This window comes from Pagrus pagrus, assembly GCF_965226575.1.
Source record: "Pagrus pagrus genome assembly, chromosome: 21".
Lineage (NCBI taxonomy): Eukaryota > Metazoa > Chordata > Actinopteri > Spariformes > Sparidae > Pagrus > Pagrus pagrus.
Window position 1 is genome coordinate 14,060,738 of NC_140208.1, and position 25,481 is coordinate 14,086,218.

Below are 25,481 nucleotides of genomic sequence, written 5' to 3' on the forward strand. Positions count from 1 at the left end.
CATCTATTTTTATGGCTTCATTGTTCATCACAATCATTTATGACTGTCACATATAATTTGATCAGGCCTAATGAGTCTGATTATCTTTGGACTTTGGTCACAACAGGTCAAATTGTGCCACGGTTTTTTCCGGGCTGATCTGTTACAATACAGGTTTTTCTTTGGTTTTTTTTATTTAAACTTATACACATTATGTTTGGGTGTCCATTTCAGAATTTTTCCATAATTTTGCTTATGAGATGTCAATATGTGACTGATGCAGAATGAGTTGTAGTCGCCATACATTGCTTAGCGTTTAGCGCTTATTTGTGTAGTCAGGTCTTACATACATAAGTTGTTTTTTGGCTCGAGTTTACAAACTTCACCAATGCTCTTTTATTTCAAATGCTTTTTATCTTCTCTTTGCTCTGCTGAATTTTATTGATTTGCAACTGACTCTTTCTCCTTCCCTCGCTTTCTTTTTCTGGTTTCTTCCTTTCCTCCAGTATGTGGCATTTGGCTCCCTATTCTTCATCCTCATCTCCATCTCCACTTTCTGCATGGAGACGCATGAGGCCTTCAACACCATTCTCAACAAGACAGAGATGGTCACGGTGGGCAACGTCACCCATGAGGAGATTGTATACGAGGTGGTGACCGACAGCTGGTTGACGTACGTGGAGGGCGTGTGCGTCATCTGGTTCACCATCGAGGTCCTGCTGCGAGTCACCTTCTGCCCAGACAAGTTGGAGTTCTTCAAAAGCACCCTCAACATCATCGACTTTGTCGCCATCCTGCCCTTCTATCTGGAGGTGGGTCTGAGTGGTCTCTCCTCCAAAGCTGCCAAGGATGTCCTGGGGTTCCTCCGTGTTGTCCGATTCGTCCGTATCCTCCGAATCTTCAAGCTGACCCGCCACTTTGTGGGTCTCCGTGTCCTCGGCCACACCCTGCGTGCCAGCACCAATGAATTCCTCCTGCTCATCATCTTCTTGGCCCTTGGTGTCCTCATCTTTGCCACTATGATCTACTATGCTGAACGAATTGGCGCCGACCCAGATGACCCAACTGCCAGCGCCCACACCAACTTCAAGAACATTCCCATTGGATTTTGGTGGGCTGTTGTGACCATGACCACGCTGGGCTATGGAGATATGTATCCAGAGACGTGGTCAGGGATGCTGGTGGGCGCATTGTGTGCCTTGGCTGGTGTGCTGACCATTGCTATGCCTGTACCTGTAATTGTCAACAACTTCGGCATGTACTACTCTCTGGCCATGGCCAAGCAAAAGCTGCCCAAAAAGAAGAACAAACATATCCCCAGAGCGCCTCAACCAGGGTCCCCCAACTACTGCAAGCCAGATGCCCTGGCTATGGCAACCGCGTCACCGCAAAGGCTGTTGGGAAATGTCCTGGGTGGAGTGATGGGGTCTGGAGGCATGGGGGGTGACTGTCCTCTCGCCCAAGAAGAGATTATAGAGATTAACCGAGGTGAGAGATTTGTTTTTTTAAAACCAAAAAACACATAAAAGAGTGTCAAATGTGTCTGTTTAGTGGAGAGTGATGTTCAAGTTATATTGTATAGCTTGAGCACACAAAGTAAACTGAGTAAAACTGACCAGCATGCCACCTGGAAATATGACAATTTTTTGGTCATTTAAGGCTTGCACAGTGATAATTTCAGAGGTCTGGTGGAGGATTAGAGTGCAAAGTGTCAAGAGAAAGAAGTGGGAGCACTATCAAGAAGTGATGCATAGTTGATTCTGGATCCACCCTGGAGAAATCACTGGCCCATCAGAACTCATGTGTAATTTATGATCAACTGGTAGGTCCATGGTTGCCTTAAGGCACCCATCTGTCAGTTCAAAACAAACACCATGGAGGGAAAACGAACTCAATTATCTATTAAAACGGCTTAATGCATCTCAATTTGGGCTGACTCCACATTTTTTCTCTCTGGCATTAGCAGTAAAATCAGGAGAGGTAATTGGGCTCTTTGTTTGCTCTTTACATGCTGAAACATCAGCGCGTCAGTCACATGCAACAATAATGCACCTTTAATGCATTACTTTACTGCCTTAGTCATCAGTGAGCCAGAAAATATTGGTTTCATCAGTGCTTTCACTACATCCCGTCTGCTTGGCTTCCTTCCAGTCTGAAAGGGTTTCTTGTAGGTTGTGTCGGTAGATCTTTCAGCAGGAAGTTGTATTAGTCAAAATTTTGACAACTGGCTCCAAGTCTGCATCGCAGTATCATCATCACCACCACATGCTCCGACACAACACAGAACAACACACTCGCTTGGTAACATATTTTAACATACGGCCTCAGCGAATGTGTGGGCGAACACAACAGCAGTGGTTCCAAATCATCAATGAACATTAGTTTCCACTCAACATGCTTGACAGCTTTCCAAGGCAGTCCTCTGACTTCACAGTTTACCAATGCTCAGGCCCACTGTGTATACAATAGGCATGGGGCGATAGGAAAATTTCATGTCACAGTTATCCCAGCCAAAATACAGATATTGAGCTTTTTAAAGCCACTAATGTGAGGATATTCATCACGATCAACTGTCCTTATTCTGATCCCCAATAAAATCTTATATCATCCCATCCCTAGTATATAAATGTAATGCTTACTTTCTTGATTGATTACTTGGTCTTTAAAATTAAAAAATAATGCCAAGTTAGAAGAGAAAGAAAATTAATTGGCAGTTATTATCTATTTGCTAACTACTATGTCATTGCTTGTCTTTTCAAGCAAATATGTCTAAAATCGATATAAAACGAATCATCATAAAAAATTATATGCAGATTAATCGATAATGCAAAGGTTTTTTTGATTTTATGGTACTGTGTTAGATTATTTTGCAGTATCATAATCTTGAGTGGTAGTGATCACACACACCAATTGCTTTATCCCACTAACACTTTTCACCTCTGCATTGATTGATTTATTAAAAAATTATAGAAACATCCACCTTTTTTAGTAAAACCGTCAACGCAGAGTTCAGAAGTGTGAGCGGGAATTACTCCTTTTCATTGTAACATTGTAATCATAATTTTGCAATGTGTTTTCATACTTTGTCAACTGTTTAGAGCTCAAAATGCCAATCTGCAAAATTACTTTATTTCTCAAACTTGATCAACAAAAAAAAAGGTTCTGAAAGCGTTTGTGCAAAAGAAGATAATAACAATCCTCCTGTATGTGGTTCCCCCTTGCTTTGCATCCACCTTCCCTCCAGATTCCAAGCAGAACGGCGATGCAGCCTCGGCCGCCCTGGCTAACGAGGACTGCCCCACCATCGACCAGGTGCTGAGTCCAGACGAGAGGAGCCCTATTGGGCGGGGGCCTACCCGGGAACGCTACCAGCAGGACCGTGCCTGCTTCCTGCTCAACACCAGGGAATTCCGTGCCACAGATGGGAATGTGCGGAAAGGTACGTTTCACACCGGGAGACGGATACATAAACACGCACCTCTTATGTAAACAGATCCACACAGCAAGATGCCAGTTGAACATACTGTGGACATGTATATTACGTACATCCAGTGTGCAGCCGATGCAGATAAGTACACATAGGTACCGTATGTACATAAGATCCGATCCCGACATTTAGGAAATGTGGGTTGGATTAATCAGACTGACTCATGAAACTGACTTTGGAAGCCTCAACTACAGATCAAAGGCTCCAATCACAGCTAGCAGCAAGACATACACACATATACAGTCATACAGCTACAACACGCACACACACTTAGCTCTTCTGCTCTGCTCTGTTTGTTTCCACCTCTTCACATTCATGTGCTCTGTGTTTCCATCACCGCTTGGTATCATGTTTTAATTTCCTCTGTCAGACAAGGTTTTCTGTCCCTCTACTTCTCTCCTTGTTCTTTTTCGCTCTCTTCCTCTTCGTCTCCCATCTTTCCACGGTGTCTGTGAATTTTGTTCTGTGTCCCATGATGTCACATTCATTCATGCTCATTAATGATCTCTGTCTTTCTCTGTCTTCTGGACTCAGACAGTTGACCATGCATTAATTTACTTCTCGTCACTTCTGTTTCTCCCTCTCTGTTTCTCTCTCTCTTGCCTTGCCTCCTCCTTTTATTTTTGCTCCCTCCCTTCTCCCCCTCCCTGACTCTCCTTCCCTAACCTGCCTCACATTTACCCTCCTAACCTCTTTCCTCCTCTGCCCCATCTTTAATCCCATGCCCTCATTTTTCCCCTTTATTTTCCTTTGTGCTACACCATAACCCTCCCTCCCTCCCCTTTATTTATTTACTTATTTATTTTACCCCATGTGCATTATCTTCGTGCTCATGAAAACCTGACACCTTGATTCATTTACTACTGCAATCCAACCACCACCACTGCCGCCAACCTGCACCAAAACACTCCCTAACACTCCCTCCAAACTTTCAACACCCCCCTGTTGACAACAAACTAGAGGCAGCAGCCCTGGCACCCAGCCCAGACTCCCCTCTGACTGAGGATTGGTATAAGATGGAAGGGTCTCTGTTACAGCAGGACCTCAATGCAAACTCCACCTCATCCTGGATCAAACCATAGCCCAGAGGTAACACTAACAAAAAGTAAAAACAGTAAAGGAACCCGTAGTTGAGTGAAAACCTACAGAAATTTTGATCTGGCTCTCCATGACATAGCATGTTTTGCAGGTGCACAAACCACTACATGACTACACCAGTACAGCAGCCACGTTAACACAGCTGCACACACACACTGTGCATGACTTCAAACCACAGATACACAACCATTTCCACAGTGTTTTGTCTACATGTTCCGTGGAGTTGTAAGTGTCACCTGTGAGGAGTCTTCTCTGTGCCTGAAAGTGTGGAAAGTGTGCTCTCAATTCTACTAAATATTACAGATTCAAGAGATTGAGGTAAATGGTTGAGCTAAGGTTAGGTCGTACTTAAATCTGAATGTTACGGTTTGGGTGGCAAATGACATTTTAGGGCTCAGCATCTGTATTTTACCCAATCAAACCTAACCTCAGCCCAATATCTTACTTGAATATCAATTTTGTGAACTCATGTACAACTTGTGAAAAAAAAAAAATCGTTGGAAAGAAAATGGGATTGCACTGTGATATACACCCATAACAAGTAGTATGCACAAATATGTGTGTGTGTGTGTGTGTGTGTGTGTGTGTGTGTCTGTGTGAGAGCTTAAATCTTGCTTACATGAGTGCAAGAGCGCGTCCGTGTGGGCGCGCACATGTGCAAACACATCCAGCAGCTCGAGTGAAAAAATAACCCAGTTGTCGTGTCCTGTGTCAATAACTAATAAAACGTACGCTGCAGAAGATTGAACGGGAACAGTGGGTCACGTTGTTGTCTGATGTGCCTCTGTGTTGTTGTTGTCTCTCTCTTCAGGTTGTGTCATATCACGCGTGTGTATGTGGGCTTTTTCATTCTTACGTGTTATACACTGTGTCTCTGTCCTCTCAATGCCGTCTGAGTGTTGTGTTTGTGCTGTCGTGTGCGGCTTAATTTTGTTTTTCCCTTCTACTGTGTTTATTCGTGTTACTCCCTACCCCACGGGCCTCCACCTTGGCAAACAAAAGCACACACTGCAATATAGAAAAGGTTTTACCTCGAAAAATACCCTCTTTTTTTAATAGTCGTATACATATATTTGATATGTACATGTACTCATGCGCAGGTTAAATTCACAAACCCTTCAGGCATTAACTGAACCTTTAATGGCACTTTCAGGCTCAAATATGTGCGTACTTACATGTACATATCCTGTATTTCATGTAAAAATCAATTGGCCAGCCTTGATAGCCTCACACACTTGTGAGACTGAGTGCAGTGCTGTGCGACAATCATCTATCCAAGGCCCAAGGTCACTGGGGTCAGTGGAGCCATCTGGGTCAAGGGATAGTACATCTTGAAACATGCCACGCTGAAAACAAGCAAACATTTTCTACTTTTATTGTGCAATGTAAACCAAGCCGGTTATCACAATACCTCTTCACAAAATACTGTGTTGTGAGCGTGTAATGGATCTGAAATACTACTCCCTAGACCATGTATCTGTGCTTTCAGTGCCTAGTGTAGTCTAAAGTTCAGGACCTTTTGTATTTGTACTGTGGAGACCTGGATAGAAATCAAAAGGATTATAATCTGCACTCAGTGACTGAAACACTTACTGAGCAAACAGACAGACAAACGCTATGACATGTTTGATTGAAAAGTGGCTACATGCTGTCTAAGGTAAGCAAGCCTTGAGCTGTCCATGCCCTTCACTCACAGGTCCCTGACATTGCTTCAGTTTCGATGGTTCTTATGTATAAACTGCAATTTAGGTGCTATAAAAATCCCTCTTTAAAGCAAATCAGGAGTCTATTGAAGAAATAAGTGCTAAAGTCATTAGGGCGATGCTTCAGGGTTTGGCCTTTTTACAGGAAAGTTATAGCAATAAATTATATATGTAGGTTGGGGATTTATAATGGTCCTTAGTTAGTATGTATTCATTTGTTGAGCCTTGTGCACTGGAAAAATAAACTGTATTTGGGGCTTATGGTAAATACAAGAGAAATGTGATCTGTGTTGCCAACTCTGGAACCTGTGGGCTCATTACAGAAACGGTTCCTAACTGCCCATCCTGTCCTAACTTTGACTCATGGCTGATTCCTATCCTATCTCAGACCTCGTGTCATAACTTCAGAAATCCTCACTACAACTGTAAACTCGATTCTTCAGTCTGCACTCGTCCTGTCATGCCTTTATACACTGCCTGTATCCATGACGACGGCTGTCTTACTTATCTTTTCACTGGTTAGCTAGCTTGCTATAACGGGCAAGACAACATTAGTGTTAATCTTAGATGAGACGGAGGCATATATACCCATTAATATATGGTGTGGGAAATTTAAAGCTAATAGGTTGTCATCCTAAACTGAGATAACATGGTATTTTAGATCTTTAAAGGAAGTTTCTGTAATAAGGCCCCTGATTCTGAAGCATTTTATAGCCCTGTGAAAGACATATGACCTGTCCAGGCTGTAGCCCATCTCCCGCACAGTTTATATGTAAATAAATAGATGACTACCTTCAAAAGATGATGATTTAGGGGAAGACAAACAGTGCAAGAAAATGATTAGACGCCGATGTCCCTGTTCTCCGCTGATAAAGAACGTTCTCCGTCTTGTTTTTAAAGAGGGATTCTCATGCTGTCTAAAACTCATTCTTGTGTGCTTCAGTTGTGATTTATTTCATAGATATACGCATAAGATGTCTTTGCCAACTTATTTTATTAGCTTTTTTAGTTTCTTCTCTTTGATTGTTGGCCATTTAACTTCCTGCGATTCCTGCAATATGCATGTCTCTTCAAGGTCAAACGGTCAATCACCCCTTTGATTGCCCACTCCCAATCACTCCGCTAGACCTTCAAGGGTCTCACTTGGTCTCACTCTCTGTCTCTCTCCTTTCAGTTCTCACTGTATGTGTAGTTGTTGTTTTTACTTTAATTTCTTGGGTTTTTTGTACTTATTTATTTCCTGTGTTTCTAACACGGGGTGTTCATCTTTCATTAAGTGTTTCTGTGGAGTATTATGTTGTGATTTTGTTGATTTGTGTTCACGTGTCGTACTGTGAATGCTTTATCTTTTCAATGTGAATAGGATTAAGTTATATTTACTTTGAATTCACATATGTTGCTGTTGTGATTATGGTTTGTTTATTTAATGTCATTGAGTTTTGTACAACTGTGTTTTGTAGTTTGCTGTTTTGACTTCCCCTATGTTCTTCCTGTGTTTTCCTTTGAGTTGTACCATCACCTACAATCTGTCTTCTGTTAATTGGAATGATTTTACAGATTGGAAACATAACAGTGAAGTTAGATAAGGTAAAAATGGCACAAATCTCACTGGTTCAGAACATTCTCAAGGACTTACTTGGAAAAAAGCTAATGAATTATTAGCAAAACTAACCAACCCCATAATATGAGTATTTTTATTGTAGTTTTGAGCCAGAAATGGGGAATATATTGTTTGTTGAACCATTTTAACTATTTGTAAACTGAAAGAAATTCATTATCTCAATTTTACACATTTTTGAGGTGTAAACACATACTATACAATAGATATAAATCCACTAACAAACAAGATGGTTTTTTTAGAAGGGTGTTTTCAATCCTCATCTACATTTCATCCCACCCTTATTTACCATTATCATTTACCAATCATAATTATCAAATCAATTAGGATAGATTTCTCTTAAATTATCTTCAAGACCAATGTTTTTTTTATAATATTCATGTCCTTGTTCCTGCCTGTTCTCAAGCAAATTTATTTTATGGGCCAATTTCTCAGTTCAACAGGCTACAATCAAATAAAACTACCAATTCTAAATAGACTCCTACAAGTCATTTGTGAAATTGTGTTTATGTGGCAACACTTGTCAGTGTCCCCCTGTTTATCATTGTTCTCTTGTAGTCGTAAACAGTCCTGTCCTACATTGTCATGCATGTTCAAATGTGTGTAATATACCACTGTGTGTCGTACAATGTTGCCTCATCACAACTCTGCAAATATTCTTTCTATCTGAGCCAGATTTTTACCTTATAAAATAAATAACACACAACTGTACAGACTGTGTGTCTATACATATGATAAGTATTTATGCATATGTATGAGAAGTATATATAAAATATTAAATGGATTTAAGCTTAATGATAAGAGGTGACTCATATAGATCTATGTGACCTACATACAGCTAACAAGAGGATGCAGGATACAGTTTCATGTCATCTAGTTTCCCTAAAAGACATCCAAGGTACTGTGGCTTCAGTAATGGTCATAAAGGGATCCATACATGTAATTAAGGGTAACAGGAGATGATACCATCTTTAAACAGGCAATTGATCCCATGTAAGAATGATACAGTATGTGGCCATGCTCAGAATAGCATCTGAACAGTCAGCAAATTCTGTGTATTCACAGCAGGCGAGCATGAAATTGTAGGACATATGTGCATTAGGTAATAGCGGCAGTCAAGTAGTTCTCTGCCTGACTACGTACATGAATAAAAGAGTGATTAAGCCTATTATTTCATTCACTCTATTTAGTTTAAGATGATTATTTCCTGGTCAGAATATTTGCAGTTCTTCCTCTCTCTGTTCCCTCTCCACAACCTCCTCATTCTGTGATTAACACTCATTCTTCATCCCATCCCCAGGCCGCCACTGCAGTGCAAGTGTAACTAAAGTCTGACTGTAGGTAGGTACGTATTCCCTCCACAGTGTAAATTAAGTGTGACTTTGGGAAGGAATTATGTCATCACAAGTACAATGACAGCCAGACTCATCATTTCCCCTGATAGACAATCCCAGAGCTCCAAACCCCTGTTGATGTTGTAAATACAGTACTTAGCAGTGAGGTAGCTAGCAGACCGTGACAGACTGCAGTGGCTGAGACATGATTAACATTATAAGCATGTTTTATTTTAATTTGTGAAACCGTTCCTTGTCTTGAACTTTATTTATACAGCAGCAAACCAAACTAATGCGCCGATCAGCTTTTGGTTGCAAAACAGCCAGAAAACCGACAACTTACATAAAATCATCAGAACTACTTAACTACCCTTTTAACGTTGTTCTTCATCAGTTTCACCTTCATTCAATCAATTTTTTTTTTACTTGTATCACACTTGACAAGTGTTTAAAATCCTCGTATTTCAGACTAAGGGACACTTGTTCAACGCAAATGAGCCACCAAAGAGTGTGTTTTCTTCCTCTCATTCTTTCTCTTCTCTCTTTGCATGCTGCATGCTGATTTTTTCACCAGGATTAGATCTGGTGGAATTTCCCAGCAGAATCAAAACCTTTTATTTTAAATTGATATATGGGCGCCCCAACGTTGCCCTTGTGAACTGGTATAATGCGTACTTCAAAAACCTGTAGGGCATTCGTCATTGTTAGTCAGACATAGCGCCCAAGTAAAGCAGTCGAGTAATATTTACCTAAATACAACTTGTAGCATAATATCAGTGCATTCTCATACATGCTATTGGGACCAATGCAGTTTAATTAATATACAGTACTACTAATTTCACAGTTTAACTTATTTGAACAGAAACAGGATCCATTTCATAAAAGCTTCACTATATGGTGAATGAAATTATATGACTATTAGCTTTTTGGTTTATACCAGTTGCACATTTAATTAAAAGTAATTTATATGAATTTAAGTTATATCCTGCTGAGTCCAGCATGGTGATGGCGGAGTCCGCCACTAATAATGGAAAATACTATATAGAGAGGTAATCACTGAATATAAACACATTTAATGGCTATTGAGAAAAAAATCCTGACAACTCAGTGTCAAAAACAGGGTTTTATTTCATGAAAATATTAGGATTATAACTTTAATTAGCTATTCAGTTTGGTCAGGTGGAGACCTTTTGTCTGCTTTCCGTAGCAAGCATTGTTGCAGACTGCAATCAGGTTGTTTTTTTTTTCATCCATTCCGTTGTATTCAGATAATTCAAATATGGCTGCCATTTGATACAACCTAAAAATGTGTCTTGATTGGTTTGATTTGAGCAAAATACTTTTTGAAACTGAACTTGAGAATGAAGAAACAACAGTTTCGCCAGACAGCTAGCCCGAAATCTTTGTGTGAGATGTTGCCTTAGAAAGCATCATCAATATTTTACCGAGTCGCCATCCAACTAATGCCCCTGAGCGAGTCAGAATAAAAAAAGGACTTTTATTTATGGTTGGCTCAATTGATGCGTACGACAGAGTGGTGGAGTTATTCCGTACTTTTCCATCTTAGCAGGAAGGCACAAAGGGCGTCATACTGTACCAATGGGTGTTCTTTGTTGTCTGACTGTGGCCTTGTGATGGTTGGAGTTTCACAAAAACATACAATTTTACCTTGGTCATTTTTAACTCTGTTAGCAGTAGTTTTATTGCATTACCTTAACATTTCAGCTAATGTAAAACATTCCTACAAAACTGTTAAACTCCACCCATCATGGGTCAGCCATTGTTAGGGCAGAATAACTGCTACCTACCAATGGTGTTTCACTTCACTTGATGCAACAACACTCTGTCAGCACAGCACTACCTTCTCTGTGGCTGCTTCCTACAGGGGGGATCCAACGTCTGCATGCTTTGTTACACACCGATAATACAGTGGGAAAGGACACAAAGGCCAATTTGTTACTTCATAGATAGACTGGTTATTAAGCATACCTTCAGTGGTGCAAGCACCTTGCATTATATACTTCAGAGTCTCTTGTGGACTTTGTCAATATATCTTGCTTTTTTGCCATGTATTCTTTCCCACTGTAAACAAAAAGTGGGCTGATCTCCATTACAGGATGCGATTACCGGGGGATAGGAAGCGGTTTAAAATGTTGCAGGGAGGACTTTTTGTGTTGACCATTTGAAGTTTACGGGAACCAAAATATTATGTTGACTGTTTATGAGCATAATGTGATGCAATCATTTGTTCTACATCACTATATTAGTGGTATATTTTGAAGCTTTTTCATCCTAAAACTTCAATGGGTCAACTCCTACACTGTATCAGTGATTACTGAGTATCTACTACTGTGTATATTTGTGTAAAACTGTATAGTTTTGGCCAAACACTTGTCTGAAGCACCTGAACATTGCACATTACGCTTCACATGAGAAAATGTTGAGTGCTTTATTCAATGGGCTTACGACAGGTGTTACATTTCTGAATATCTAAGAATCTTTTATTTTTCTGTTTTATATAAAAAAATACATATCATAACTCGCATTTTCTTGTTTTGTCCTGTCTGTCTTGTCTGTGTCTGTCTCCGTCTGTCCTTTATATGTCTTTATGATTTGGTAACTTTTTCAATTATCCTTCATTTTTTTCTCTCTTCATTTCGATTTCTTCTTAACATCTTAAACCTCATGTTCGTGTTTCAATTCTATGTAACCTTCATAATAAATTAACTGTAAATGAAAAAAAAAAATGTCATAACATGCCAAAACATTTCAACTATGATTTTCTTTTCTTTTATTTGCATATAATATCAAAACGATAACATTAATATAACCGATTGATGGTTAAAATTATATTTTTAAAGCAACTGGCTATGAGAAATCTCGCAGTCTCAATAACATATCGGGAATGGCTGGGTCATCACTGCGGCTCGCTCCTATCACTAGCCCACCCTTTGAAACCTATGAGGCCCCAGGACCACTGCGCCGCTGTCGTTCCCCCATCCCCTCCATTTTGTAGAAGAAAGGATGTTCATGATTGGATGATAAGAGATGCAGTGGATTAGCTATGGACTAATCACACTGAAGCCTCCATTTGGATCGTACACTGAGCAAAAACAAGAGCAATAACATAAAATGAACTTGAATGTAGAAAGAATGACCTATTGTCTTTTGAATCTAATTGTTTATGATGCATGCATCAGGTTAGCTGATGGGGTCAAGTAAAAATTCTAGCTTTAAAGAGACAAAGTTAATTTAAATTATTAGAAGTGTAAAATTAAATATTTGGATTAGTTAGTAAATGAAATAATGTGAGAGGTTAAAAACTTATAATGAAAACATGTGCACAGTTACATTTTAAAACTTAGAATTAAGTGTGTAGATGTATATCCATTTTTAAATGTTCTGGACCAAACAAAACCGAGCTCACAACACTGTCCAGAGAAATGACCATGAAACCAGATACGTCAGTTCATTTAGCCAAAGACAAAAATACATTTATAGATTATATTGATGTTGAATAGGTTTCTACTTTCTGTCGTTTGTGAATATTGATGTACTGTATGTACAGTGTAGACATCATTTTGTTACTTCTCTCTGAAGAAAACAGACTCGGCTTCTTTAAGTCTCAGTGTTAACACTTAATTTTGTATCTTACCATTGTGACATCATTGGACACTTTATGTTGATAGTTTACACGGCAAAGCTAAGCGATGTCAAATGTGAAACAAAAAAATAAAACAAAAACCTTAGCTTGAATAAAAGATACTGAATGAATTAAAAGTATTGTACCAGAAGAGCTATCTCAAATCGTGCAGCCTGACACGACTTTTACAAATTGAAGTTTGTTTTATTACAATGCTGTTAGGGTCGCATGTATGAAATTGTTATCTTACAGTGTACAGGTGTAAAGGTCGATTCAGTCACTTTTCTTTGACAGTTACAAGCATGTTGTCTAATACATTAATATATACTTATCCTTACCATCTCATATGCAATTATAACAATCGTAATGGGCAGGATAAGGTTAGTTGGAGTGAATTGGAGACCACTGCCATTGCAGTGTCCAAGACAGGAATCATGTGATCGATAAAGGTAGCTAAGCTAAACTAGCATACGCTTGTAACTTACTATTGGCCTTAGCCAATAGATCACACCAATGGTTGTGCGTCCGACAAAATGTTATATAATGCCTAGGAACTTGAGCATTCAAGGTGTTTTCAGTCAGTTGGTGAACAGTAAGCTGACGGGTTTTTTTTATATATCCATACATATTTAAGTGCATTAGTTTTCAGACAAGCTAGCTTGCTCGTAGCAATGCTGGCTGTAAGCAACACCGAATGACCTCATGTCATATAATGTTGGAGTGTCACTCTGGCACATAGACTTTGTCAACCCAGTTGATTCCACAGTACCATATGTAGCATGTATATAGCATTTGAAGCTATGGGAAATTGTTAACATTGTTCAACTCACAAGTAGAGCTGCCTGGCTAGCAACATGCTAACTGTGTTTTGTTTCGCAAACAGTCTTTGGAAAAGGAGCACAATTGAGTGCTTCGCATTCTCAGTTAATTTTTATTTACCAATCGTAAACAACTTAGTAAAACTTTGAAGAAATGCTTCTCTGGACAGTTATGTAAATTAAATATATACTTGTAGGCCTGCAATTTTTCAAAGAAATCTAAACAAAATACGTATATCTAGAATATTACTTAAAAATTACAAAAGTGCAAAAAAGCCTGTGAGGTCATATATGAATGACTACATAATGGATTACACTGTTAAAACAAATGCACTTTACTAACAGTCAGTGTAAAATTACTAACCTTTAAAGCTTGCACGTTGGCATACAACACGGTCTATATTACAACAAATACATTGATTGAACATGTGAGACGACCCAGTCAAACAAACAATGATAAGCTTTTCTAAATATTTGTTTTGCTTCTTCTTCACTTTTGATGTTTGTGTTAATATACTTTCTTCATTTTTTTTTTTTTTTTTGGTTTAAATGAAAAACAGTTTTAGAAAAATATCCAAATGACAAAATGCAATCTGTTGGTTAATCTTAAAAAAATGTGACAGTGGTGAAAATATACAGTTTCCCGCAATAATTGTATATAAGCAATCTCTTGGTAGACAATTTTGTTGCTCAGATCGTCATCCTCACATTAAAAAAATAAAAAGTTATTGGTTGAGCAAAAAAGATTTTAAATGAATAACACATTCACATATGCAATAAACATGCAATATTATTTTAATGCTGGAAAAGATGCTGTGCACATACATATGTAAATATGCAGATCTATTTTTAATCTTGAAATGCACAGACTTGGTAGGCAGTTTAATTACTATGTTTAATTTAGCCTAGCTGTTCCAGAAGAGTAGAAAACTATTATGATGACATGAGCCATTTGTGTTGTTTCATTTCAAGTCAGTGTGGTCTTACTGGTCCTTCAGATTTGTTGACGTTGTGGCTGACATTTTTAATTGTTTCAGTTTTGTAACATTTTCTTCACTTGTACTGGTAATGTGTATTTCATTGTAAGGAATGACTTTTCTGTACCACTGATTGTCTGAGATAACATTTATCAAGAAGAAACAATGTTCTGTTTAACTGTAATTGAGTTCATTAACAAAAAGAGTTGTAGTAAGACTGAAATCACCAGGAAAAACTGTAAGTGCTTTAGAACCAACAATTTTTGCAGGTGTAAAGGGAGAGTATTTGCATACTTGTTAAAAAATGTCAGGTCCTGGTAATGTTACTGTCAATATCTATGGTCCTGACTGCCATTTTGTCTAAAAATCAATGTGCTTCCAGATCCCTAAACGTTGAGACCTTAGATATGCAGTATTATGATTGAAGATGAAAGCTATGACATCACTTTAACACATTATTTTTTTTAATCTGATGTTGACCAGAGTTTGACAGGTTTGTAAAAGTCTCATTTAGATCCTACCTTATAGTCAATGCAAGATGTAATGCTTGCCTGGCTTCATCTGATACGGGTTTTTGACAGCCATCGCACATATTTTCAGACTGAAGTTACTAATAGTCGTGCTTATACTCAAAATTGTTACATTTCACCAATATGATGATGTCAAAAAAAAAAAAAAATACAATAATTTAATGTTGTCTGAAAATATTTGAAACAGCATGCAGAGCTTTGTTTCTCCAGTGAATCCAAGCATTTTGACAGCAGCTCCTTAATGTATAATGTGGACTTGAACTTAGGGAAGGTAGGTTAACTCTGGGATAGTATTGTTTTTAAATTGATTTAACTTGCCGAACAATTCATGAGAACGTGTACAATGACACACTTAGATTGGCCTTGTTTCAATACTCAAAGCTAATCTTATTCCACATCAGCGCACAAAACCTCATTAAACCTTTCAAAGCGCACATGCATACCATATAATCTTTGAATGACTCCACAATGTGGATGTTTGCAGATACTTAGCATTATACTGGTATGCCACTTTTTTGGAATGTACATTTTTTTGTTACAGTTGAGGAGAATGTCCATCCCTCCCATATATCTGCAATGGGATGTTTTTATTTAACGCTACAATTGACTGATGGGTGAGAAGAATAACATAACCTCACACATCACCAATTAGATTTCAACTTTTATGATTTTAGAAGTAGCGTGTTTATATTTGCTTTTCTACTGTATCGAAAAATTGATCTGAAGAATGTCATAACTGTGGTTCTGTTGAGTTTAAAGAATCACGTAACATAGTTGTGGCCAATGCAAATCACCTAGGACACTCCGATGTAAACATTGTTTAAGTAAACAGAACAGGCAGATGTTGTAAGTGCCTCTATGAGGCCCCTGTAGGCTCTGATGTCAATTTAGGAGTTCATGCAAACTAGCTAGATTTAACTAGCTAAACCTTCGAAGCAATGCTTAATAAGTCAGTGGTTGTTATTGAATATGTACATATCTGTATCTACACATGTGAATACATTAAAGTCATATGAAATTGATATATCTATGTATACTTTGTGAGTGTGGGGCAGAAGGTCTCATAGCAAATGATTCTAACAGAGTTGAATGGTTTAATATGTTTGTCATCAGAGAGGTTCATGGTTTCATACTGCAACTTAATCAATGCAGCGCCAAGCTAACCTAAGCACAACACTTAGTGGCAGAACCTGGCTTTCATATTATATGTACATATATGTGTGTATATTTGTTATTTTACTGTACCATTACCACATGGCCTGGTTATATTTAAAGCATACAATTATTAATTCAGCTGTAATGACAGAGAAAAATTATCAGTGCATTCTTGGTTCTGCGTCTAGTCCTAGTAAATACACTGTATTCTACTGAACATACATTAAATATAAATGTACGTTACATGTAAATATTTCAATGGTTGTTGCTAATGTATCCTGAAAGGCATGTATGGTACATGTACAGCTTTGAGGGGAAAAAAAGACTTGCAGTGATTGTTACAGTATTATATTTAGATTTGGTGAGGATGGCAATAGTAAATACTGTTGTTCTGTAAGTACGGCCTTTTAATATGTTAGAGGAAGGGGAGGCGAGGGTGTTGCTAGATCAAATTTGAATTGTGCAATGAGAAGATTGACACCAGTTAAACCTCTTTGTGTGTCTTAATATGGTGCATAATATGTTGTTGTATGATGTTAAGAAGATGTTTAACCTGGCTTGTAATGTCCACTTAATCAGTGCTATATAATTATTATGGACTATTATGGAGCAAAAATAATGTAATGTTGAGCACACTGAGGTAAAACAGCTATCAATCCTCTTGTAGCAAAATGATCAAATGTTCACCAAGAAGCTGGACCCAGATTATTGCCACCATCCACACTAAAATTGGAACTTACAGTATATACACATTTTTTAAAGTGCTGTTAGAGTAACTTTATATTAATCTAAATGTATAGAACTGAGCTGAGTGTGATTTAGCAATTAAACAGAGCAATAATGTAAAAGGACAATTTCAAGGACACCATAAGCCTCAAAGTACCTGAAATAACATTTTTAGACACACCTGTTAACATCCTTTTTTCAAGACACTTTTATTCTATCGGCTCTTTAAATATTTTTAGCTATTTCGTCTGGTAACGTTGGAATAAGACTATTTGATCATAACTTTGACCTACTACTGTAGTATCATCAATCACTAAGCTGTTATGATTTACAATTCCAGCGGCCAAAATAATGTTGTAACAACACAAAGGCTGCTTTGGCACTGTTTCAGGATGTTGCTGTTGCCAGAACAAGACAGACAGAAAGACAGAAAACGTCTGTTTTATGTCAAAGCAAACACAATGTGTTAGTATCAAATAACAGATCATGTCTTCTAGACTTGTGTAGATGTGCAGGATTTTGTGAACACCTAAGTGTAACACAGAAGAGGGCATATACAGGAATTTATAAATCTGGCACTAAGACCTCATTAAATTATTTATGCGTGGACACAAATACTATTTTAATACGATTACAAAGTCTATGCTTGGTGGGTTGGATTAATAGGTGCTGATTCTTCCTCATAATTTAGGATGGATGAGGGCTTTTTGTGTCATTTAACTAAATTCCTAACATTTAACATACAACTGGTCTTTAGAAAATATGAACTGTGTCTTGATAACAGCTTTTCTCTGGAGAAACTGCAACTATAAAGTGGAAAATGGCAGAGGAAGAGGGGAAAGAAGAGCAGACTGGAAGAGCTAATGCGGCTGCAATAAAGGATAATGTTTGTACTGGGTTGATGTTTGCTGGTGAGACCACAACAGAAGTGTTTAACCTCCCAGTGAATAATACATGATGCCAGCACATGTGATGCGGGAATTGTTTGTCATTACAGTAGGCAAAGAATTAAAAAATGTTCAACCTACTGTTGTTGACAAACATCTCCTTGAATTCACGCCTGTGTTTTCATGACGCATTGCTTAAGTTGGGGGTTAAGCCTCCTGAGATGGTACTAGTCAATGTATTATTCCACTATTTAATTAACAAAGTACAAGAATTCCGATTTTAAATGTGAAAGCTGCCATGAATAGCATTGAGTATGTTTGTATGTGTCCATCTGTCAAAAATGTGTTTTTTCATGAAGTGTACATATCATTCAAAAGAAATTGTTTGCACACACATACACACACACACACTGACAATTACACACACACACATTAGTGAATAACTGGTCATCATCTCCCTCTCAGCGAATATTGTTCTCTTTGAAATGCTCTGTACATAATTCACTCCTGTAGAGATGGTGGCCATGCTTGTTGAGAGTTGGCAGAGCGGAGAGCTTGGTGCTGGTCAGTTGGCTGGCAGTTTGTTTCATTCAGTCTGTTGTTTGTTTCTCCAATATTGTCAGCCACCAGTTTTATTGTCACCATTTCTTGATTGTGTTGTTCAAGACTAACTTGTGTGCCAGCTCTTTGTCTGTATGTTGGAGATAGGCTGTTTCTGTAGCTGTACTAGCTTTGTCATTACAATTTAAATGTGTGCACTTTATTCTGACATGCACAGTTACCCAGAAGTTTACAGGTAATGGTAATCCCTGATTACTTCCCTATTGTATATACTGTTAGTAACACCGTGGATCCATGTTTTGGAAATGTAATTGGCAAACTCCAAATATGAGAACAAGAGAAATCATTGATTTATGATCATGATTGGTTTGTATTAGTTGAGCACTACTACTTTTATAAACCAATCCAGAAACAATTGTAATGTTACAAGTTTCAATTTCACTGAACATAATTTCTTACAAAATACTGTATGTTGATTCTCTGAGAGCTTAACATTAATGGCTTTCTGTTCTTGTCTTCACAGTGTTAAGTTTCTAGCATTCGCCTTCTCTCTAATGAGGAGTGTAAGCGGTAAACACAAATTTGCAGCGGGAGCCACGTAAGCGGCGGGTGTGACACGGATGGACAGTTTTAAGGAGATCTTTGGGGTGACAAGAGAGAGACCAGAGGTTAATCACGAATTAAAAAATCTTATGGTCTGCTCCTCACGTTGTTACCAAAGCAGCCTCTTGGAACTCCGACCACATTTTTCGACAACTTTCTGACTGACCTTTTTTTCCTTTTTTTCCTTTTTTTCGGCAAACTGACTGAGCATTGCACTGTCACACTTTGGGAGCAAAAAGGACTCCTGATTACACATTCCAGATGACATATCTTTGACAACATTATACTCACCATCTTGTATGATGACCAACTCAGTACCATCTACAGTGCTGAACAACTGAGCAACTTCACAAGTTTCCGGGAAAAAAAAAAAAAAAAGAACACTTGTCTTCACAAAGGACTGAATGAACAATGTAGCATCTCTGCTAACATATTGTAGCATTTGTTGGCTGGGAAATAACATGACTTAATCCATCAACAGTTCAAAGAGAGAGGAATTTATGCATTCAAAGGATCTTTAGATGTCATTTTCCTCTTGGGTTCCTTTCAAGTGAAGAAAAAAATAGAGAGCACTGTACATGAGAGACAAAGGATTGGTCTTACTCATTAAAACACTGCCCCCCCAAAAAACGATGCACTAAATAAAGTGCATATGAAATCGATCACAAATGCAGAGTATTAAACAACACCCATACTATAATCCTTCATTCAAGTTTAGCACTTGTATAGCATCTTTGCCACTGAACCTATGTCTTCCATTCACTTCTATCAGACTGAAACACTGCCCTCTTAACAAGTACTGAAAAAACAAAAACAGCACTAAGTATGAAGTTAAACAAATGAAGCACATGTAGCATCAGCTCAAACTGGTCATGTATAGCACTTACTGTTCATTTAGAGTCACCTGAAACATTCACCATAAGAAAATGGTGGAAAAAGACTTCTCTTTATCTCTCATGTACTCACGTACTGCCATGGGCTTGCCCAGAAATCCATGTGGGATACCAAAGGTCCTGTAGCAAGCACTTGCTAAGTGACCTCCTGTAATGTACAGTAGATTAAGAGAACTTTTAGGATGAGGTTTGTACTCAACCTCGCACTGGCCGTTGCATCTGTTTGGTACAAAGTCATTCATCTAAAAGAACTTTAACTGCCACTAGCATCCCATCACTATATGCACATTTAAATATTAAATATTAAGTATTTTCCCCATGTCTGACTGACACAGAGCTCGGTCATGAGGAGCAAAAGACTGCCAAAAGGAGACAAAACTTAAGTCCTAGAGACAATTGTCTTTCTACAATATCGAAAGATATTGGCCTAATTACAATGTAAAGAACATTCCTACCACTAGAACACTTTTTACATCACATGAACCTATCATGTCAACCTATCCATTTTGAAAGGGACCAATCAGATAAACGTTCCCCGTAACACAAAGGCCGACACTGCCAATTAGGCACAAGAATTTCCAGATGACTACTGCCCCATCTCTCTCTTGTCCCTCTTGCTGCCAACGACTTGCTTCACAGGCAAGTCGACGTCAAGATTAGGATGGCCCACCAACAGAGCCTTTGGCAAAGGGGAAAATGAGAAGAATGGACCAAGAGTGGAGCAAATGTGGAAGTGTACAAAGAGAACAAATCTATATTTTGATAAACAAATCAACTATCCATGGCTTAGGAGGAAGTTTCTGTGCAGGAAAGGTCCAGAATGGAAGAAAGAAAAAAAAAAATCAGATGCAAATGTTAAAAGAAAATTTGGCATCATGAAATGGAGTCAAAGTCCTGGGGAAAGGATGGGAAGTGAATATTTTGTCATGTGCGAGTGGGTGAAGTCGTTTTCCCCACAAGCAAAGAGAAAGTGTTCCTCTGAAAGACGATGAGCAATGACAGACTCTTGCCTATAAAGATGTGGGGATGACAAAGGATGGACGCTGAGATAAACAAATGAGAAAAAAAAAAAGATAATGCATTTTTGTAACTTTGTTTACCAGCATGACTACTTTGCATGACTGTCTTTTCTGCAAGCCCTTAGTTGAAGACAAGGGTGCTAGAGATACAAAAAAAAGTATATATAAAATGAATTAAAAAAATGTTATATGCAATTAATGTTTTAAAAAAGATTATAATGAAAGAGAAGAGCTATATTTTGTTTTGACAGGTAAAAAAAATGTGAATATTGAAACATGTATGTTTGCAAAGTACACCCTGAACTATGTTTTGTTTGATGAAATCTCTCTGCTACTACTGCCCTACATTCCTCATTCCAGTGTTTATCGACCGCTGCCATAGTTTTACTTTGTTATGCATCGAGCAGTATATTTTCAAACCATCCAATCAACAGTGATCGTCAAAGACTTTGCCAAACTATAGCATTTGCGCAAAGGATGTTTGTTGTTAAAAGTCTATGTTTTCCTCCTTGAATCATTTGCACAACTACCGTAGCAGCAGCAGCGACAGCAGCAGCAGTTCTAAAACAACGGCTCTCCATACCACAACTTTGACTGCTTGATTAGTACTCATAGTTTGCTTTTTTTCTTTGGCAATAATACAAGAGTTGTCACATGATTGTAGCAGGGCAAACGGAGAACCTCGAGAGTATCTTCAACGCCTCAGTGTTAAAGAGATTCGTAAAGGCCTTGGATGTCCCATGGCAGGATTTTGCTGGGATAGGCAGTTCTGTTCCACTAGTCCTAAGTAGGAAAAATGGGAGTACAAGTCCAGGTTATCCAATAAAGACCAATAACAGACTATGAAATATACTATATTGGCGAACAATCAAGAGAGATTTCAGGTTTGCATGGAACCAACTGCCATTCCAAAGTTTGTGTGTGGTTTAAAGGACTCAGGTGTGTCGATGGTGTGTGTGGATGTAGGTGTTTTGCTATTTACTTTCTAACATAATAAATTCTAGTATATAGACGACGATAATGTGAACACCTCACAGTGATGTGTAAAAAACGCATGCATTATGACTTGATAATCTCTCGAGGGGGAGCAGAGTCTTGACATATCCCCATAGCCTCCTGTCATTGTTTGTCATGAATCCAGTCTTGATAACTATGAACACTGTGCCGTGTCGTAGAGCAGAAACGTCTTCCTCCGAGAGGCAACTGAAAACTACTCACACTCGCAGTGTCAGCATGAGTGTGTAGAGGTAGCTCGTCTTCGTTTTTTTAGATGGTCAGGTCTTTGCATCCGTTATTACCCATGGAGTTACCGTCATCCAGCTGGCTAGTTGGCAGCTCATTACAGCGCACAACGCAGTCATATGAGCACCAATCAAAGAGACCCAGAGCTTCCAAAATGATGTCAGTGAAGTACTTTAAGTGTTGCGAGAAAGAGGGGATCAGAGATACCAGTGTCCACCAAGGGAGATTGATGTAAAAAAAAAAACGAAAAAAAAAACCCATCTCATTGTTGAGTGCTGTCCAAGCACCTCGACCTTAGTTTGGTGTTCAAATTGAGTTTCCGGCCCTGCTGGTTCAGGGCTCAGCTCAGGCAGCTGAATGGTCCTGTCCATTCCTAGTACATTGCAGTTGGAGGTCCACCAGAATAAGAGGCTCAATTGTGTGATGGAGACTACATAGGCTATTCAAGGTATTACAGGTTCATGAACTTCTGTCTATTTGCAAAAATGGTCCATGTGATTTTGTTTTGGTCCCGTATCTTTTTAAAACTCCCAATTTCAGTTCCCGTTTTGGAAGGCATTAAGCAACTCTGGCTTTGATGGTCAAGAAAATGTTTATGAATATTTCAGAGGTTAACTTTGAGCAATGGTGTGCACACTTGCAAAAACTTTGTGCTTCACCCAGCTGTTTGTGTTTTCATGGCCAAGTACTCTCATTTTTTTTTTCTTTTCTTGTCTTATTTTTCAATGTTGAGTTTACCATTTCTTCATTCTCTACATTGTGACTGCTCTGCCAAAACCAGGCTGAAAAAAAGATGTCTTTCCTTTTCTATTGCATAATACTGCCATTTGATTTAGTCGTGTTGAACAGAATGAGTTACAATGTTGAGAGTGCTAAGTCTGTTTTACTTTCTCAAGTTTGCAATCTGTTACAACATGTTAAAGATTTCCTGTTTAACACTCACATAACCAAAATGACAAAGATGCTTTACATGGTAAGTAGGTGCCACTGTTAAACCATCGGCTACTTTGTGTTCTAACAATATAATGACATGTCCTCTCCAGGTGTTTGGAAGGTGTTATGTGGTCCTTGGATGACACATCTACTATATATGATATATATGATATTCCATTTAAGTTCTTTATGTGCCTGTTTATGTTGAATATGTTTTTTTTTAATTGATGACATTGTATGCAATCTGCACCACGAATGCCACTGATCGACACTAACTGTATGCTCGCTGAGACGCAGATGTTCTGTCATCAGTTCAGATGATTGCAAACATATGTGTAGTGACTTTATGGCTCTCCATAGAGTGACTTAGCAATCACACTAATCTAAAAATATTTTATTTTACAAAGCGATAAGACCAGAGTTGTTTTAGAGGAAGTGCTATCATACTGAATAGATTTTTCTAATATATCTTATTTTAATTAGAAATAACACTACAGAGGTCATATACATGCATCTAATATAACAGACTAACACCATGTATTCATGTAAGCATTCCAAAGATAATGTATGTTCATTTAACATGCCATCAAATTGTATAAAACAGACTTAGGTACTAGTCCATTGTACTACAGTCTTAGTAGGAGAGTGAATGGGGGGAGGAGGTGGTCACTGGAGTATCTGGTTGTGACTAATGCCGGATTTTATTTTTTTGAAATGTTGGAACACAAAGAACAAACTCATCAAGAACTGTATAAAGTATATTTCAATGGAATGTTCATGATCTATCTTTTTATATTTTGAAGAAAAAATAGAAACATATCAATAAAGTGTCATAATTGAACATATTTCTACTATTGAGACTTAAAATGTATGAATGTCAATGCGACCTAATGTGAACCAATCTCCATAGCAGCTTGAATGAACAACTGGTTAACAGTCATGAGATGCTTTTTCAGAGACATTAAAATTGCTTAAAATCATTGAAATGAACTTAAAATAAATGAAAAAAGTGACATCAACAGTGTGTCAGTTTGTCTAAGATTTCTAACGGATGAGACGTGTGCTCCTGTACATCCTGACTTAGACGATAACATTCTGCACTGACAGTGTTCAGCGGCCTGTCAGGAACAGGAAACCACAATACAGTGATTGATATAATCCGACTTGAAGCGAGGACACAATGAAAATCTAAAGTCCTGCGTGAAACTGAAAGATGACACATTACATTTGTGACTGGAAGTTTAAGAATATGGTGTATTATGATGCCAGCATTTCCAATAAGGTCCATAAGGTCCCGTTTCTGTTTCAGCCAGTGAGCTGTATTAAGCCATTACAGCTTCTAAAATAAAGACTTGTCACACAATGATAATCTATAATTTTGAGGTCAACTGTAACTGTGACACGATATATGAGCATGGTGAGGTACTGTAAGTGCTGTTTTCCTTACATTACATGTTGGTGTCAGATGACTGTAACTTTACCTTTGAGGATCCATGAAACTGGACACCATGTTAAAATCATAGATCGGTGATATTTCTTAACTGATACAGAAGGCGGAAAGATATAAAATGACAAAAGCTGCTACGTTTTTGTTTAAAAAAAGGTGGAAACTGGAATTTGTCTGCTCACAAACTAACAAATCGTCCAAATTGGACAAAGTTTGATTAGAGGTTAAAACATGGGTATTTTCAAAACTCCAACCATAATGATTGATTCAGCTTGATTTGATTTTTAATCGTTAAGATTATGTTTGAGGGGTTTTGGCCTCCAAGGAGACCTGTCGCATATATTATGGGCCTTTGCAAATCTGCAGGGGAACTGAGAGGATGTTAAAAATGAAACAAAAGTAAGCTTGAATATAAAAATAAACTTTGACCCAATATATTTATCCTCAGGATCATCTTAGGATGTTGAACAAAAGAAAAAAGGTGAACAAAAAGATGTATTTGTTATGTATTATATTTATTATTATTATTATTTTATTATATAGAAACATTCATGGTTGAATGAATATGATGGACATTTGAGTTGAGTTGAGTTTCATATTTAGGCTACACACTTAATGGCTATTTTTGCCTTCTAACAGTGAAAAACACTGATCTAAACCACTTAGTTTAAGCTGCTAAAACATGGAAGATTGCTAAGTCTCATGTGTCTTTTTAAAAATTATTTTTAGTTTGTTGAGTATTATCTTCAGCACTGCCTTTTGAAAAATGCTTATATCCACGGTGAAGGCACAGAGCCATAAGCTGATGTAAGGACCACATAGTAATGT

General features: G+C 38.0%; 1 pseudogene across 1 annotated transcript in view; it reads left to right on the forward strand.

The window, feature by feature from the left end:
* Positions 1 to 24,225, forward strand: part of LOC311249981 (voltage-gated potassium channel KCNC1-like) — a 54,251-nt pseudogene extending 30,026 nt beyond the window's left edge. Inside the window, exons 3-6 of the transcript XR_014624934.1 lie at positions 486 to 1,467; positions 3,224 to 3,418; positions 4,427 to 4,555; positions 19,040 to 24,225. The product of XR_014624934.1 is annotated as a voltage-gated potassium channel KCNC1-like (transcript). The remainder of the gene's footprint in view (positions 1 to 485; positions 1,468 to 3,223; positions 3,419 to 4,426; positions 4,556 to 19,039) is intronic.
* The last annotated feature ends 1,256 nt before the right edge of the window (positions 24,226 to 25,481 follow it).